Genomic DNA, 7,865 nt, shown 5'->3' with positions numbered 1-7,865 from the left:
AAAAAAATCACACTAGTTTGTTTCCTCCTGCTGCTTAAGAGAGATAAAAACGTCTTACATTTGTAGCCTATTTCCTCCCTTTGGAGACCCCTGGCTTTCCTGCCTGTTACCCTCTCAGTGTGAGGTTTGATTCTAAATGTGATTTCGGCCCTCCCACCATCTTGTTGGGGTTTCTCCTTTGCCCATGGATTCAGGGTATCTTTGTTTGGTGGGATCCAACCTCCAGTCGATGGTTGTTCAGCAGCTAGTTGTGATTTTTCCAGCACAAGCTGGAATCAAGATTGCTGGGAGAAATATCAATAACTTCAGATATGCAGATGACACCACCCTTATGGCAGAAAGTGAAGAGGAACTGAAGAACCAAACAGCCTCTTGATGAAGGTGAAAGAGGAGAGTGAAAAAGCGGGCTTAAAACTCAACATTCAAAAATCGAAGAGCATGGAATCCAGTCCCATCACTTCATGGTAAATAGATGGAGAAACAATGGAAACAGTGAGAGACTTGGGCTCCAAAATCACTACAGATGGTGACTGTAGCCATAAAAGATACTTGTTCCTTAGAAGAAAAGCTACTACAAACCCAGATAGTGTAATAAAAAGCAGACATTACTTTGACAACAACGGTCCATCTAGTCAAAGCTATGGTTTTGGCCAGTAGTCATGTATGGATGAGAGTTGGACCATAAAGAAAGCTGAGCACCAATGAATTGATGCTTTTGAACTGTGATGTTGGAGAAGACTCTTGAGAGTCCCTTGGACTGCAGGGAAATCAAACCAGTCAATCCTAAAGGAAAAAATCCATCCTGAATATTCATTGGAAGGACTGATGCTGAAGCCAAAGCTCCAATATTTTGGCCACCTGATGCAAAGAGCTGACTCATTAGAAAAGACCCTGATGCTGGGAAAGATTGATGTCAGGAGAAGGGGACAACAGAGGATGAGATGGTTGGATGGCATCACTGATTCAATTTACATGAGTTTGAGCAAACTCCAGGAGTTGAAGAACAGGGAAGCCTGGGATACTGCAGTACATGGGGTCTCAAACAGTCAGACATGACTGAATGACTGAAAAGCAACAAAGGTCAAATGAAAAGTGGTTTGGAGCTCAGGGAGATAGTTTTCTAGGGAAAACAGAGAAGTTAAAGAAATTATTGATTGGCTACAGCAAAAGGCTTAGTTGACTGTTTGTAATTGGTATCCTTTCTGACTGCCTTGAGAACCCCATGAACAGTATCAAAAGGCAAAATGATAGGATACTGAATGAGCAATTCCCCAGGTCGGTAGGTGCCCAGTATGCTACTGGAGATCAGTGGAGGAATAACTCCAGAAAGAATGAAGGGATGAAGCCAAAGCAAAACAAATCCCCAGTTGTGGACGTGACCGGTGATAGAAGCAAATTCCGATGCTGTAAAGAGCAATATTGCATAGGAACCTGGAATGTTAGGTCCATGAATCAAGGCAAATTGGAAGTGGTCTAACAGGAGATGACAAGAGTGAACGTAGACATTCTAGGAATCAGTGAACTAAAATGGACTGGAATGGGTGAATTTAACTCAGATGACCATTATATCTACTACTGTGGGCTGGAATCCCTTAGAAGAAATGGAGTAGCCATCATGGTCAACAAAAAGTCCGAAATGAAGTACTTGGATGCAGTCTTAAAAATGACAGAATGATTTCTGTTCATTTCCAAGGCAAACCATTCAATATTATAGTAATTCAAGCCTATGCCCCAACCAGTAATGCTGAAGAAGCCGAAGTTGAACAGTTCTATGAAGACCTACAAGACCTTTTAGAACTAACACCCAAAAAAGATGTCCTTTTCATCATAGGGGACTGGAATGCAAAAGTAGGAAGTCAAGAAACACCTGGAGTAACAGGCAAATTTGGCCTTGGAGCACGAAATGAAGCAAGGCAGAGGCTAATAGAGTTTTGCCAAGAGAACGAACTGGTCATAGCAAACTCCCTCTTCCAACAACACAAGAGAAGACTCTACACATGGACATCACCAGATAGTCAACGCTGAAATCAGATTGATTATATTCTTTTCAGCCAAAGATGGAGAAGCTCTATACAGTTAGCAAAAACAAGACCAGGAGCTGACTGTGGCTCAGATCATGAACTCCTTATTGCCAAATTCAGACTGAAATTGAAGAAAGTAGGGAAAACCACTAGACCATTCAGATATGATCTAAATCAAATCCCTTATGATTATACAGTGGAAGTGAGAAATAGATTTAAGGGACTAGATCTGAGAGATAGAGTGCTTGATGAACTCTGGACGGAGGTTCGTGACATTGTACAGGAGACAGGGACCAAGACCATCCCCATGGAAAAGAAATGCAAAAAAGCAAAATGGCTGTCTGAGGAGGCCTTACAAATAGCTGTGAAAAGAAGAGAAGTGAAAAGCAAAGGAGAAAAGGAAAGATGTAAGCATCTGAATGCAGAGTTCCAAAGAATAGCAAGGAGAGATAAGAAAGCCTTCCTCAGCGATCAGTGCAAGGAAATAGAGGAAAACAACAGAATAGGAAAAACAAGAGACCTCTTCAAGAAAATTAGAGATATCAAGGGAACATTTCATGCAAAGATGGATTTGATTAAGGACAGAAATGGTATGGACCTAACAGAAGCAGAAGATATTAAGAAGAGGTGGCAAGAATACACAGAAAAACTGCACAAAAAAGATCTTCACGACCAAGATAATCATGATGGCGTGATCACCACCTGGAGCCAGATATCTTGGAATGTGAAGTCAAGTGGGCCTTAGAGAGCATCACTACGAACAAAGCTAGTGGAAGTGATGGAATTCAAGTTGAGCTATTTCAAATCCTGAAAGATGATGCTGTGAAAATGCTGCACTCAATATGCCAGCAAATTTGGAAAACTCAGCAGTGGCCACAGGACTGGAAAAAGTCAGTCTTCATTCCAATCCCAAAGAAAGGCAATGCCAAGGAATGCTTAAACTACCGCACAATTTCACTCATCTCACACGCTAGTAAAGTCATGCTCAAAATTCTCCAAGCCAGGCTTCAGCAATATGTGAACCATGAACTTCCAGATGTTCAAGCTGGTTTTAGAAGAGGCAGAGGCACCAGAGATCAACTTACCAACATCCGCTGGATCATGGAGAAAGCAAGAGAGTTCCAGAAAAACATCTATTTCTGCTTCACTGACTATGCCAAAGCCTTTGACTGTGTGGATCACAATAAACTGTGGAAAATTCTGAAAGAGATGGGAATACCAGACCACCTGCCTCTTGAGAAACCTGTATGCAAGTCAGGAAGCAACAGTTAGAACTGGACATAGAACAACAGACTGGTTCCAAATAGGAAAAGGAGTTCATCAAGGCTGTGTATTGTCACCCTGCTTATTTAACTTATATGCAGAGAACATCATGAGAAAGGCTGGGCTGGAAGAAGCACAAGCTGAAATCAAGATTGCTGGAAGAAATATCAATAACCTCAGATATGCAGATGACACCACCCTTATGGCAGAAAGTGAAGAGAAACTCAAAAGCCTCTTGATGAAGTGAAAAAGGAGAGTGAAAAGGTTGGCTTGAAGCTCAACATTCAGAAAACAAAGATCATGGCATCTTGTCCCATCACTTCATGGGAAATAGATGGGAGAAGAGTGGAAACAGTGTCAGACTTTATTTTTCTGGGCGCCAAAATCACTGCAGATTCTGATTATAGCCTTGAAATTAAAAGATGCTTACTCCTTTGAAGGAAAGTTATGACCAACCTAGATAGCATAGTAAAAAGCAGAGACATTACTTTGCCAACCAAGGTCTGTCTAGTCAAGTCTATGGTTTTTCCTGTGGTCACGTATGGATGTGAGAGTTTGACTGTTAAGAAAGCTGATCGCCGAAGAATTGATGCTTTTGAACTGTGGAGCTGGAGAAGACTCTTGAGAGTCCCTTGGACTGCAAGGAGATCCAACCAGTCCATCCTAAAGGAGATCAATCCTGGGTATTCATTGGAAGGACTGATGCTAAAGCTGAAACTGCAATACTTTGGCCACCTCATGCGACGAGTTGACTCACTGGAAAAGACTCTGATGCTGGGAGGGATTGGGGGTTGGTGTAGACGGGGACGACAGAGAATGAGATGGCTGGATGGCATCACCGATTCGATGGACATGAGTTTGAGTGAACTCCAGGTGTTGGTGATGGACAGGGAGGCCTGGCGTGCTGTGATTCATGGGGTCGCAAAAGTCAGACACGACTGATCAACTGAACTGAACCACACTTAATTGGTGTCCTTAGTGTTTTGATTTCATTACCTTGAGGCATTTACAGGCTTAGATTTTGGTTTGCTTAAACAGGCCACTAAGGCATTACAGCCACATCAGTCTAATGGCTTCCCTGTTTAATTAATTAAACAATTTCCCCCTTTTGTTCATCCTCTGGTACATGAGATATTGACCAAAAATGTAGTGTTATTGTCACTCTTAGTCACCATCAGATCTAAGCTGCTCTTTTCTCATTGTGAAACTCATAGGTTATGATGTCATATCTGTGGAAGAGATTGTTTCTGCTGTTCATCTTGATTTTTCTCAAGCATACTGAGACCATCTAATGAACTAATGGTGACTGTGGACATTCATTTAAGACTTTTGGGAGAATCCAGTGCACCAGGGAGACTTCAAGGATAGCTATTAGGAGGATAATACCAAGACACTGATATATACTCCTTAGACAGAGCCCCCATGAACCAAACCAGTTGTTAGCAAATAAATTAAGGAATGTACCTGAAGGGGCAACAGCCTGTTTTAGTCAAGGGGTTTATTTATTTCCTCTATTTTCTACAATACCAGAGGTGTTGATCCAGGTAGAGCAGAAGGTATTTGCTATGGCACAGACTATTCTTTGTTCAACCAGAAGCAATTCTATTACCTAAAACCACTTTAGCAAGAAAATATAGGCACTTTTGTTGTGCAGCTATGGGCTTAGCAGTAGATTCAGCAATAGTTGCCAAATTTAAGCTCTGTCTTTTCATGCATTAACAGAGAGAAAAACTAAGTTGTGAAAAGACAAAAGGAATCAAGCTTTTATACTGAATGAGGATCTTGACCTCTGATTTTGGGAGAGCTGTCTACCTCAGGATGCCATCTGCTTCTGGGGAGGAGCTTCCCAAGACAATTTTAATTTTAGATCTCCAGCTATTGTGCAGTTCCAAGAGTCTAGAGAGCCCATTTTAATTGGGAGATGTGGACCCAAAGTTCAGGTTCTTGAAGTTTGGCTGCTTTCTGGGTTATTAGGCATATCTGGTATTGTCCTGCTAGAGAGGTTCAAGGGCAGTCTTTGTTCTTAAGGATTCCAGCTCAGAAAGGGTGGGAGAAAATGGAAAGTTAGTCTGGAGACTTGTAGCCAGATGTTTGAGGATACTGGAAGAATCAGGATCTAGTTTGGTTTATAGATATCAAAGACAATAAATGGAACTAGAATGTGATATCCACAAAATTGTATTATAATTTTCTACTGAAATATATTTTTTTTCCCTCACAATCACGCTCAATTCTATAACAGAGAAAACATGAGCTTATCTGACTTTCAGTGAATCTAGGTAGAATCAAAATATCGTATTCAGTGCTTATAACTCTAAAGACATGCCTATTGTAATTAAACTGACAAAGTTTAGCTTTTATCTTAGATCATGTGAACTTGAAAAACCTTTGGGTTAGTTTCTATATTTCTGAGAGAACACGATTAATTTAAAATTTTGTCTTCAAGTAAATTAAATAGAACTCTTGACAAATTAGTTTTGGCAATATCATCCAGAGGCAGAAAAATTTCACACAACTATAACATACATACAAAGGCATACAGACACATTGATTTTATAATTTTTGCTTTAAAATGTTATCCATAAGGTGCAATAGTGTAAAACTCTGGTTTATAAAAGAATGACTGGTTATATTTCTGGCAGAAAGAATAAGCTAAGATTACATGTCAGATGGCTAAAGCTTTTACTAATATTTGTGAAAAAGGCTTGAGACTTTTCATTCACCTTGTTTCCAAATAGTTTAATTTTTTTCTCTGATAACAATTCTTTCATAAATTTGCATTTCAAGAGATGGAGCTGGGTTCCTAAGGAAGACCAGGTAGAACACTTACATCTCAAAGGACAGAAAAAGGCTGTAAATTTCTCCAAAATGACTTTTGTTTCCAAAATTCTGATGTTTTACAACATCTACAGCCCTTTTGAGATTAATAGGGAAGTTTGGGGGATTGGTAAAAAGATAGGTAGACTTTGAATTGTTGCTAGAGCTGCATTTTTATTCTGGTAAAGACTCAATTGTAAGACAAGTACAATTGTTTTAATTCCTCAAAGAATTGGATTGTAACCTAAATAATTTCAAGATGCTGACCCCACCATCCAATCTTGTATTATCCTCAATTTCCTCTTTCATTTCCTGGAGAAGATTTCCAACAAAAATGGAAATCAAAAGACTCCTACATTCTAGATTTAGAGCCATATTTCTTTGGAATGTTTAGTAATCCTTCCACAATGGCTTCAGAATGGTTTTCTTTCCCTCTGGGTGCATAGTTTCATTTTAGCTTAGTTCAGTTCAGTTCAGTTGTTCAGTTGCGTCCGACTCTTTGCGACCCCAAGGACTGCAGCACACCAGGCCTCCCTGTCCATCAGTAACTCCTGGAGTTTGCTCAAACTCATGTCCATTGAGTCGGTGATGCCATCCAACCATCTCATCCTCTGTCATCCCCTTCTCTTCCTCCAACACCACAGGTCAAAAGCATCAATTCTTCGGCACTCAGCTTTCATTATAGTCCAACTCTCACATCCATACATGACTACTGGAAAAACCATAGCTTTGACTAGATGGACCTTTGTTGGCAAAGTAATGGCTCTGCTTTTAGCTTAGTAGACAAGGTCTAAAAAACAGTTCTTATCAGACTCTGAATGTCAGCTTTCAATTAGGTCAATTTCTGACCAAAGAACTACTTTAAAAAATAATCCTCTTAAACATATTGTCTCACATTTTACCTGAGACAAAGAGTAAATATTCTTGACAGGGGTTCCCCAGGTGACTCAGTGGTAAAGAATCCACCTGCCAATGCAGGAGACACAGGAAATGCAGATTCAACCCCTAGGTTGGGAAGATCCCCTGGAGGAGGAAATGGGAACCTCCTCCAGTATTCTAGCCTGGAAAATCCCATGGCCTGAGGAGCCTGGTGGGCTACCAACTGTTAAGTCACAAAGAGACACAACTGAGCAACTAGGCACAGCACAGCTCAACACAGCACATGGACACAAAAGGGGTCTCCAATGAAATGCAAGAGTTACTACCCTTCCAAGATCTAGAGCCACTCCCAAAGATAACTGAAAGAATGACTTAGACAATTCCTTTGAGAGCTGGGAATAGTTGGTAGGACCCCAGCTGCAAATGGAGTACAACCCACATTTGTATCTGGCCATATTTTGGGGTCCTACAATCTGATGGTAGCCAGGCCAACCTCTCAGGATACACAGTGAGACAGGAAGGAAATAGCTGCCCTTGGGAGAGAAAGGGTCAGTAATCAATATTTTTCCTTGCCAATCTCAATTTGGGAAAAAAGGAACTATGTAAAATTTTAGCTTCTTCTTTTGTTGACTTAAAAAATACTTACAACCTAAAAGTTGAGTCAGTAAAGTCAAGTAGAAGCATGAAAGTAAATCCACAGACACAGAGGATCCATGCTTAAAACAGTTAAGGTAGCTATGATGCAACACCAACAATTTGAATGGCCCTGACACACTCAAAATACAATCTTAATTATTTAATGAAATCCTGAAGCAAACTCTTGCTAGTCTTGGTATACTGTTAAACACTAAAACAGCAAGCTTTTTCCATGGTTTTAGCTTAGTT

This window comes from Moschus berezovskii, chromosome 3, assembly GCF_049115385.1.
Source record: "Moschus berezovskii isolate FMDL1 chromosome 3, NW_MosBer_1.0, whole genome shotgun sequence".
NCBI lineage: Eukaryota > Metazoa > Chordata > Mammalia > Artiodactyla > Moschidae > Moschus > Moschus berezovskii.
Note: the sequence above shows the minus strand (reverse complement) of the source record.